General features: G+C 40.8%; 1 protein-coding gene across 9 annotated transcripts in view; it reads left to right on the top strand.

The window, feature by feature from the left end:
- The window catches only part of Fancc (FA complementation group C), a 274173-nt gene that overhangs the window by 76591 nt on the left and 186134 nt on the right, over nucleotides 1–11448 (top strand). The window contains exon 1 of one of the 9 annotated variants that reach the window (XM_029557188.1): nucleotides 5994–6068. The exons of the other annotated variants lie outside the window; for them this stretch is intronic. The gene's annotated coding sequence lies outside the window, so the exon portion shown is untranslated. Of the gene's footprint in view, nucleotides 1–5993; nucleotides 6069–11448 lie in introns of those variants that run through there. 9 annotated transcript variants of the gene reach the window in all.

Here is an 11448-nt window from a genome sequence, read left to right on the forward strand (position 1 = left end):
AGTTTGCGCGTGGAATTTTTGGCGTCCCTTAGATATATTATCATATCATCTGCAAAAAGGGATAATTTGAGCTCTTCTTTTCCAATTATTATTCCTTTAATTTCCTACTCTTGTCTTATTGCTCTTACAAGATTTTCAAGCACTATGTTAAAGAGAAGTGGAGATGTCTTTGAGTCCATCTATATGATTAATGACGTTTATTGACTTTTGTATATTGAACCATTCCTGCATCTCTGGGATAAAGCCTACTTGTTCATGGTTAATGATTTTTTTGATATGTTTCTGTATGCTGTTTGCAAATATTTTGTTGATAATTTTTGCATCTATGTTCATTAAAGATATGGGTTTATAGTTTTCTTTTTTGGTTGTATCTTTACCTTGTTTTGGTATTAGAGTGATGTTGGCTTCATAGAAGGAATTTGGAAGTTCTCCCTCCATTTCTATCTTTTTGAATAAACTAAGTAGTATTGGATGTAGATCTTCTTTAAATGTCTGATGGAATTCTGCTGTAAATCCATCTGGTCCTGGGCTTTTTTTAGTCGGGAGGTTTTGTATTACCGTTTCAATTTCCTTATGTGTTATGGGTCTGTTTAAGCCATTGATCTCATGTTTGCTTTGGTGGTTCCCATGCTTTTAGGTACCCGTCCATTTCTTTTAGGCTTTCAAGTTTAGTAGCATATAGGTTTTTATAGTATTCCCTTATAATATTCTTGATCTCTTTGGTTTCTTTTGTGATGTTTTCCCTTTCACCTCTGATTTTGTTGATTTGGAGGTGCTCTTTCTTCCTTTTGGTTAACTGGGCTAGCAGTCTATCAATCTTGTTTATCTTCTCAGAGAACCAGCTCTTGGATTCATTGATTCACTGTATTGCTTGCTTTATTTCTATTCCATTAATTTCTGCTATGATTTTTGTTATTTCTTCTTGTCTGCTGGGTTTGATTCATTTGTTCTTGCCTTTCCACGGTCTTGTGTTGCAGTGTTAGGTCAAAATAGTGGGCTCTTTCTTATTTTTTAACATAGGCACTTGGAGCTATAAACTTCCCTCTTAAGATTGCTTTTAAAGTGTCCCAGATGTTGTGTTATGTTGTATTGTCCTTTTTGTTGAATTCCAGGAATTCTTTTATTTCTTTTTTAATTTCTCCTTTGACCACTCATTGTTTAGCAGTGTGATTCAGGAGTGTGTTGTTTAATCTCCATGTGTTCATGTGGTTACTGGGGATTCTTCCGGTGTTGTTTTTAAGCTTTATTGCATTGTGGTCTGTTAGAATGTATGGAATTATTTCAGCCTTTTTCTGTTTGTTGAGGTTTGTTTTGTGTCCCAGTACATGGTCGATTTTGGAGAAGGTTCCATGGGGCACTGAATAGAAAGTATATTCTTTGATGCTTGGGTGGACCCATATCTTTAATGAACATCTATCTATTCGGTAGATGTCTGTTAGGTCCATTTGATATATGGTATTGTTTAATTCAGATGTCTCTGTTAATTCTCTGTCCTGTTGACCTATCTATTGGTGACAATGGGGTACTGAAGTCCCCTACTATTAATGAGTTGAGATTAATCTGGATCTTAAAGTCCTGTAGTATTGTTTTTATGCAGTTGGTTGCACTAGAGTTTGGTGAATATATGTGATTGTAATATCTTCTTGGTTTATTATTCCTTTGATCAGAATGAAGTGGCCTTCTTTGTCTCTTCTGATTAGTTTTAGTTTAAAGTCTATTTTATCAGATACTAGAATTGCAGTGCCTCCTTTTTTCTTAGTACCATTCACTTGGTATATTTTTTTTTCCATCCTTTCACCTTAAGATAGTGCCTGTCCTTGAAAGTGAGATAAGTTTCTTGCAGACAACAAAAAGATGGGTTTTGTTTCTTAATCCATTCACCTAGTCTGTGTCTTTTGTCTGGGGAGTTCAGTCTGTTAATATTTAAAGTTATTAATGAAAGATGTGTATTGAATCCTTTCATTTTTATTTGTGTCCACATTCTTGATATAGCTGTGCATTTCCAGTTATATCATCATTAAATTTCTTTCTGTCACCCCTTGTGTATAGACATTCCTTTCTTCACCTCTTTGTATTGCTTCAAGAACTCTCTGAAGGGCTGGTTTTGTGCACATGAATTCTTTCAGCGTATTTATGTCATGGAAGATTTTTCTTTCCCCTTCAACTATGATAGACATTTTGGCTGGGTAAAGTAATCTGGGTTGGTATATGTGATCATTTAGAGCTCGGAATACTTTAGTCCAGGCTCAAGAATCTTGAGATTCTTCTCCTTCCTGTATGCCTATGATTCGTAAATTTTTTTTTATGGTGTCACACAATTCTTGCATATTCCATTCTTGTGATTTAAAAAATTTTTTTCATAATCTTTGCTTGCATGGTCTAATTTGTCAACTTTATCTTCCAGTCTTGATAGTCTGTTTTCCATTTCGTTCATCCTATTGGTGAGGCTTTCTCCTGTCGTTTCTAATTGGCTTACTGAGGGTTTCACTTCCTTCTTCATTTCTGCCTGAGTATTCTTCAATATTTCTAACTCTTTTCTGAATTCATTCAGAAGTTTATGCCTATCTTCCTTCAGTTCTTTGATTTCTTTTTTTGTGTGTGTGTTCTTTAAATTCACTGAGTTCTTTTATCATGTTTATAATTGTTCTTTTGATTTCCATGTCCTGCGTTATCTCTAGGGAGTTCTCATTGTACTCCTCTAGAGGACTATTGGTATTTTGTGTGAATATGTTATTTTGGTTTTTCATGTCATTATTTTTTCTTTGTTACTTTGACATGTGAATTTCCTTTGTAGTTTCTGATTCTTGTGTGAGACTCAAATCTTCCTTTGTTGAGTTTAGATCTGCTTCTGTTTGTAAACTTTATGTGTCTTTGTGGTTTACTTGTTGGGCATGAAAAGCTGGTTGGTCTAGACTTCAGGTTGTCTCTGTTGATTTTATATTGGAGTGGCCTAATTACTTTTGTCTTCAGGAGTTCCCACAGAGGCCCAAGTCAGATGGGGCTCAGATGATATCAGGTTTTCTCCTAAGGTATGGGTCCCTGCAGGAAAGATGCTACCCTCAAGAATTTGGGGGCAGGACTGGCCTGGAAGAAGGGCCCAGGATAGATGCTGGTCTCAGGAAGCTGGTGGCTGTGCCACCCAGGGAAGTAAATGGAGGTGAGGGGGGTACCAGACCTAGAGGGTTCCTGGGGGCTGCAGGGAGCAACTGGGTTAGTCCTGTTGCAAAGGATCAGGAAGCAGTGGCAGCTCTGGGCCAGGGAGGTTGGCCCGGTGTCTGGGGTGCCAAGACAAGAAATGGGCGTGTACCCAGCCAAGGAGGAGAGACTGGGGGCAGGGTAATGAAAGAGGCTGGGGGAGTCAAGGCCCGCTGGACTTACCCAGGGAAGGTGCTGGTACCAGGACACTGTAGGCTGTACAGCCCAGGAAGCAAAGGGATATGAGGGCGGGACCTGGTCCAGAGGGCTCCTGGGGACCAGGAAAGGTGCTGGCACCAGGCTGACCAGAGGCTGTGCAGCCCAGGGAAGTAAAGAGACGTGAGGGCGTGACCAGGCCCAGAGGATTCCTGGGGATGGTAGGGAGGAACTGGGTTGGTCTGGATGCAGAGGATCAGGAAGCAGTGATGGCTCTGGGCCCAGAGGTTGGCCTCCAGTGTCTGGGGTGCCAAGCCAAGAAATGGGCCTGTACCTGGCCTAGGAGAGACTTGGTGGGGAAGCTGGGAGGGTGAAAGAGGCTGGAGGAGTCAAGGTATGCTGGAGTTACCCAGGGAAGGTGCTGGGACGAGGACTTGGGAGGCTGTGCAGCCTAGGGAAGTAAAGGAGGTGAGGGCGGGACTAGGCCTGGAGGGTTCCTGGGGGCCCCCAGGGAGGAACTGGGTTGGTCCCGATGCAAAGGATCAGGGAGCAGTGGTGGGTCTGGGCCAAGAGGTTGGTCCCAGTGTCTGGGGTGCCAAGACAAGAAATGGGCCTGTATGCAGCCTAGGAGGAGAGACTTGGCAGGGGGAGCTGGGAGGGTGAAAGAGGCTGGGGGTGTCAAGGCATGCTAGGCATGCTGGACTTACCCAGGAAAGGTACTGGGACAAGGACTCTGGAGGCTGTGCTGCCCAGGGAAGTCAAAATGAAGTTTTTTCCACAATATTTCAAAGGATGGTATCAATCTATCATTGTCTGCAGAGCACTTTCACGTACTGTTACCGTAGGTCATTTGTCTCTTAGATGTAATTTTTTATAACACCAGGAAGTCTCATCAAATCAGAAGAATAGATAAAATCAGAAAATCACTATTTTAACTCCTAATGGTTTTAAAACAATATTCAGCAGATTCTAAAACTGTCAGGGAAGTAACTGATGGTAAACCAATGGGTGGTTTAGTTTGAAAGTACCTGAATTCACTGATCACTTTCAATATTATGACGCATAAGAGAATTAAGTATTATGTACTTTCTGGTTTGATTCAGAGTACAGGTACCACAAATGAAGTACTCTTATAAAAGAATTGAACCTGAATTGAGTTAAGCCTCCTCTATCATCTTTTTAGAAATATAGGAGTCAGCTAAACATATAAAATACTACCACAGGAATGCAGGCAGCTGCTGAGTTTACGGGACACTCTATATACTAATTGCCTTTCTCTGGGGTGAATGTAATGACAAAGTTTAAGAGGGATAATTTGTATAGATTCAAGGAGAAATGTCACTGTTGGTCATATATAGCATGTGGATCTTTTTTTGCAAACTAATATGAACAATGATATGAACAAATGGAAACAATTTTGGAAAAAAATTGAGCCTATATGGGCCATTAAATTATATTGTTGGTTTTAGTGCATGTGAAAGAGATCTTGTAATTTTTCCTTCTTGTGGGTACATGCATATGTGTACAGGTGCCCTTGGAGTCCAGAAGAGGGCATTAGATCCCCTGGAGCTGAAGTTACAGGCAGTTGTGAGCCATCTGACATGGGTACTGGGAACCAAACTCAGGTCCTCCTCAAGAGCAGCAATTGCTTTTAGCCACTGAGCCATATCTTCAGCCCTAGACCTACAGCTTTCTTTATGCAAAGTTGAAAAAAATACTTCAAACTAATATAGATGTAGCTTATTATTCCTCCAAAAAAGAGCTTATTCATGGTAATAACCTGTTAATACATCTAGCCTTAAGTCCAGGATTTATAGAGATTGTCAGTTCTTCTTATTCTTATTATAGTCTATAAATTATAGACTAAGTAGAAAATTTGTCTGCTTTATATATGTAGTTTTTAGGAAAGGGAGAAATGAAAGAGAAGGTAATTCTAAAAACTGAATGAGATAATGACATACTGAGCAAATACAGTTCTTGTCCCAAACCCTTACTTGTGCAATTTGACCAAATGGGCATAATTTGCACATAATGATAGAGTGGTACTGGACATACCCTGCTTTGTGGCTTGGAAGATCAGTGCAGTCACTGAAGACTACTACAGCATCTTTCAGAATCCAGATCTACCACATGTTATTTTCACCATCTAGGCCATGTAGTAGTAGTGGTAGAGCATGTCAGCTTGGAACCAGCTATGAAATGATTCTTGCTTTAGTTTTAGTCAGACCAATGGATATGTACAGATAAATGTTCTAAAACTTATGCTGTATATGGTGCCTTCAGAAACCAAAATGTGTTTAAACACATAAGTTTAAACTTACAGCATAAGTTTTGTTACTAAGCATTTGCTTTGTAACAGGCAGGTACAGGGTATAGTAGTTATTGCTTATTTTCTTATTTTTTTGATTATTAGTTTTGAGTATATAATTACAATACATGCTAGCAAGTTGAAAAGTTTCAATAAATTATGTAGTGAGACCCAAGGTCCTTCCTGTATTTATCATTCAGCCACCCAGGTCTCCTTACTAGAAGTGACCACTGCTAACTAGTTTCTTGTGTGTTTTCATTTTAAAAGGTGTTTCTTAACTTGTCACAGATCAAGGGATCAAAAAACCATCCTCAAGAGGCAGGCCCTGTATGCTCAAGGGATTTACGTCACACTATCTGGAGTACATGAAAGACCTGCATTTTCCTACTCTCCAGGATGTGTCAGCCTGGTAATCTTCAAAAGACTAGTGTATATGGAATATGTCCACTGTAATATTCTAAGTAGCTTTGCCTGTGGCTTTCTCATGACCTCAAGTTTTTCCTAATGGAGAAATGCAGTTGCTACCTTTATAATTGTATTCTAGGTACAAAGGGTGGCATTAATTTGCTCCATTAAGGACCTAGGACACAAGTGCATTTTGGATTACAATCAGCATTTGGTTGTATTTATGATAGCTTAGTATTGTTGATCCATTGGCTTCTCATTTGGGGAGATGGAGTTCTCTGCAGATCACCAAGTTAGTGGAACTTGTTTTCTTTGATAGGTTAATGTTGGGACAGGTAGAGGTTATGACTCCAGTGGCTTTCAGTGATGTTCCTCCACAAGAGTGTAATGCTTCTGGGGCCTGATTGCGGGAGATTAACCTCATTTATCAGTATCACCCTGTTGTTCCAGGACTTTAGACTTCTTTTTTAAATGAGTAGAAGTTTTGCTGCTACTTTTCCTGTCTTTGCTCGATAGCCAGTTCTTAATTTCCATTCTTTCTTCCAAGAGTCTATTTACCTAGCCTGTGACTGTATCAGTTTATATTCTTTGATTTAAAAAAAAACCCCAAACTAATATTTGCTAATTTAAGAGACGGGAGGGAGGGAGGGAAGAAGGAAGAAAAAAATTATCTGTTGAGTAGCTAAGATAGAGTTTAGCCATCTGGGAAGAGGGTATATAGATGAATAAGATTTTTTGGGTTCTGTATGATAAACACACAAAAAAATTAACAAATTTTAAAAATGAGTTATATTTGAGGAGGAAAATTTTATTTTGGCTCATGGTTCAAAGGGATTCAGTTCTTTGTGGCAGGAAAGGTATGGCAGTTGAGGTGGCAAGGACCCTGGCACCAGAAGTCTGCAGCATCACCAGTTACATCTTGGCAGATCAGGATGGAGAGAGAGCTCAGGCCTATAACACTAAGTACCCCCACCATGACTCCGTGTCTGCCAGCTATACCCTCCTTGTACAAAAGGTGCTCCTAAAGCAGCACCACTAGCTGGAGACCAAGTGTTTGAACATGTGAGCCTGTAGGGGAAATTTTACTTTCAAACTGTAAAAGGAAGTGTTTTAAATCCTACAATTCGACCTCAGTTCTTTTATTTTACATTTTTTGGTACTGCTGGAGACTGAATTAAACATGCTATGAAAGCATTCTACCACTGACCTCCATCTTCAGTCTCTTATGAAGCTATGTTCCGGTCCCTGAAGTTCAGAGTATTTCCAGTCCTGACCATGCCCCATTTAATTGGGCCAATTGGCTATGAACCTTGAATACCAGACACAGAGCTGTAGAGTATGGAATTTGCTGTGCTGGGTTTTGTGTCTTGCTTTGTTCCAATCTTTCCTTGCTATGCCCCCATCCCTCCACTTTGGAATAGGAATGTTTATTCTTTTCCATTGTATATTGGAAGCATGTATCTTGGTGTTCAATTCTATATAGCTCATAAGAATTTTCCTTGAGGGACTGGAGAGATGGCTCAGTGATTAGGAGCACTGGCTGCTCTTGCAGGGGACCTGGGTTTGGTTTTTTTTTTGGTCTTTTTGAGACAGGGTCTCCCTGTAGCCCCAGCTGTCTTGGAACTCACTATGTAGACCAGGCTGGCCTTGAACTCACAGAGATCCGCCTGCCTCGCCTCCCAAGTGCTGGGATTAAAGGCATGCGCCACTATACCCGGCTTAAATAATTTTTTAAAACTTTGCTGTGAGTCTCAGAAAAGATTCTGGACTTTTATTTATATTTATTTATTTATTTTTATTTTTTATTTTTATTGTTGTTGTCTTTGAGACAGGGTCTCCCTGTAGCTACAGCTGGCCAGAACTCATTATGTAGACCGGGCTGGCCTTGATCTTGTATAGATCTGCTTATCTCTGCCTCCTGAGTGATAATGTTGGAACTGTAAGACTGTGGAGACCTTTGAAGTTGGACTGAATACATTTTGCATTATGAGATGGCCAGGAGCCTATGATGCCAGGAGCAGAATGCTGCAGTTTGAATGTGAAATAGCCCTCATAGGCTAGTGAACATTTGGTTGCCATCTGGTGGTGCTGCTTTGTTAGTTGTAGAAAACTTTCAGACATACTTGGCAGATACAGAGGCAGAGCAAGCATCAGAATCATGGAGAAGTTGGAATTATCAGATAGGGAATTTAAAACAACAAAGATTAATATGCTGAAGGCTCTAATGGGTAATGAGCAGCATGTAAGGACACAAGAGTAATGTAAAAAGAGACATGGAAGTCTTAAGGTAGAACCAAACAAGTGCTAGAGATCAAAACTAGTCTAGGGAGATAACTCAGTTAATAAAGTGCTTATTGCACAAACATGATGACCTGAGTTTGGTTCCCAGCACTGATGTATAAAGCTGGGTATGGTAGCATGTGCCTGTAATCCCAGTTCTAGAGAGATGGAAACAGGCAAATTCCTGGAGTTTGCTGGCCAGCCAATCTATCTGAGCTAGGGAGCTTCAGGTTCAGTGAGAGACTGTCTCAAAAAAGGTGGAGAGCAATTGAGGGGCAGACAGCTCATGTGGAAAGACAACTAATGTAGGAAGGCAGCTAACATGGACCTCTGGTCTCCACATGGCATACCATAGGCATGTGCACATGCATGCAGGTGTACACACAGATACACACAGATACACACATGGAATAAAAAAGGAAAGAAATGAAAAATGTCAGACTGAAGAGATAGCTTAGGTAGTAAAGTACTTTTACGAAAATATGAAGACCTGAGTTTAATCCCTAGCACTCATGTAAAAGCTGGACATGGTGGTGTGTACTTGTAATCCCAATACTGGGGAGGCAGAGACAGGCAGTTCCTTGGGGTTTACTCTTAGCCAGCCAGGACTAATTGGTAAGTCCTAGATCCCAGAGAGAGACTTGGTCTCGAGAAACAAGGTGGCCAGCTCCTGAGGAATGACACCCAAGGTTGATTTCTGGCATCCCACAAACACATAGAAGCATGCCATGTACACATACACCAAAAAGGAGCATTAATATGGAAGAATGTCTTTCACAGTCTTCCCATTAAATGGATCACAACTGAGGAAAGAGTCTGAGGTTGAGGCTCTCTTAACAGAAACCTCCGAAACTGAAAAGTAAAGAGAACACAGACTGATAACACAGAAAACACCAGAAAAGCATATTTAAGAACTACATAATTGGGGGCTGGCGAGATGGCTCAGCACTTAAGATCACTGGCTGCTCTTCCAGACGACACAGGTTTGATTCCCAGCACCAACATGGCAGCTTTCAACCATTTTTAACTCCAGTTCCAGGGGATCTGATGCCCTCTTCTGGCCTCCATGGTTATTGCACAATACAGGTGCACTTACATTCAGACAATACACTCATACACAAAAATAAACATAATTTTAAAAACTGCATAACTGGGTGGACATGGTGGTGTAAACCTTTAGTCCCAACACTTGGGAAGTAGAAGCAGGTGGAGCTCTGTGTGATTGAGACCAGCCTGGTCTACATAGTTCCAGGCCAGCTAGGGCTACAGGGAGACCCTTCTCAAAAAGACCAGAAAAAGAGAGAAAAAGAAAGAGAGGAGAGGAGAGGAGAGGAGAGGAGAGGGGAGGGGAGGGGAGGGGAGGAGAGGGGAGGAGAGAGAGAGAGAGAGAGAGAGAGAGAGAGAGAGAGAGAACAAACATAATTGGAATACAAGAAGAAGATGAAATATTTGAAAGCAGTGATGAGAGGATTTCCCAAATGTCAGACACCAAACATGGATCCCATAAGCTCAAAGGACACCAGGCAGGACACATATCAGAAAAACTACCTAACTGCATCATTTTAAAACTACAAAAAGTTCACAGCTAAAAACTTCTCAAGGAAACCAGAGGGAAAGAGCATATGGAAGAACATATGTAGAAATTGTAGCCAACTTTTCAAAAACTAAACAACATAAAGCGAGCAAAATATTAAGTTACTAAGTGTTGAGAGAGTCTGCGTTATTCACATGAACTAGGGTCACTGTGAGAGAGCCTTTGATCTGTGTGTGGTGACTCACAACTGTAATATCAGCACTTGAGAGGCTGAGGCAGGAGATTTCCCCTGAGTTTGAAGACAGTATGAGTTATGTAGTAAATTCCAGGCCAACCTAGACCACAGAGTAAGATCCTATTTTGAAAAGAAAACTAAAGAGGAGAAAAAAAGAAATGAAAAGAAGAAAGGAAAGACGAGAAACAAATGCTTTGATTGGGTTACTGAGTTCTACCTTTACATCTACCTAACTCAAGATCAGATTCCTAGCAGAGGATATGCCTAGCATGAATTACAGTCATAGTCCTTGGCTGATGGCACAGGACATTTTGATAGGCCCATCAACACCTCGTAGGGTAGAAAGGTGCCTTCCTAAAGGAAAAATAAGATGTGCTCAAAGAAGATTGGAGGATTGCTAAACAGACAATACCAGCTAATGCCCTTGCAGAATGTTCTATGCAGCTGTGAAGTTTGTTAGTAGGGGAATCTCTCCTGTAGGAGACTTCTTTCTGAGTTCAGCATCCCTGGCCCCCAGGCACTAAATGTCAGCAACACCCACAGTACCCATGACAACCAGAGTCCCACCCCATCTCTATCCCCTATCCTTGAACAGTCCTGGTGCACTGTGGGAGCAGAACCTTGAGGATCACTGCATTGAATGATCCCTATGTGATTTCCATTTAAAAGTTAGATGTGGGGCTGGAGAGATGGCTCAGTGGTTAAGAACACTGTTCTTGCAGAAGACCGGGGTTTGAATCCCAGCACCCACATGGCTGCTAACAGCTGTCTGTAACTCCAGTTCCAGGAGATCTGACAGTCTCTTTTTTCCTCCGCAGACATTGCATGACATAGGTGCACTTACCTACATGCAGGCAATACATGCATACACATAAAATAAAAATAATAATAACAAAAGAGTTAGATGTGTTTCCATTGTGAAACAAAAGGTTGGTTTTAATTTTACGAAGACAAAAGAAAAATGAGGAAGAACCCAATAGAGGGATGCTTTTGGAGGCCCTTGTCAAGAAACTCCCAATCAACTCTCATATGAACATTTGAAAATGGCCCTGTTCTGACTTTTTTCTAGTTCCCTGTCTAGAATTTGTAATGCTAATTACTCTTGCCTTTACTTCTCCTTCACATCTACTATTCATGATTCAAGGACTTTCTTTTCCCCTTAGAGACAAGAGTTATGCAATTTGGGAGTCTTTTAGATAGACCTACTGAAGGGGTACTCCAATGGTGTCACTCTGCATCCCTGTTCAGCATGGAAAAAGCCAGAGTGGTCTGTGTCCCTATTCCCTATTGGCAATTTGGGTAACCCCTTCAGAGGATGGTGTGATAAAAATAGAG

This window comes from Nannospalax galili, unplaced genomic scaffold (genome assembly GCF_000622305.1).
Source record: "Nannospalax galili isolate Female #2095 unplaced genomic scaffold, S.galili_v1.0 scaffold467, whole genome shotgun sequence".
Taxonomy (NCBI): Eukaryota; Metazoa; Chordata; class Mammalia; order Rodentia; family Spalacidae; genus Nannospalax; species Nannospalax galili.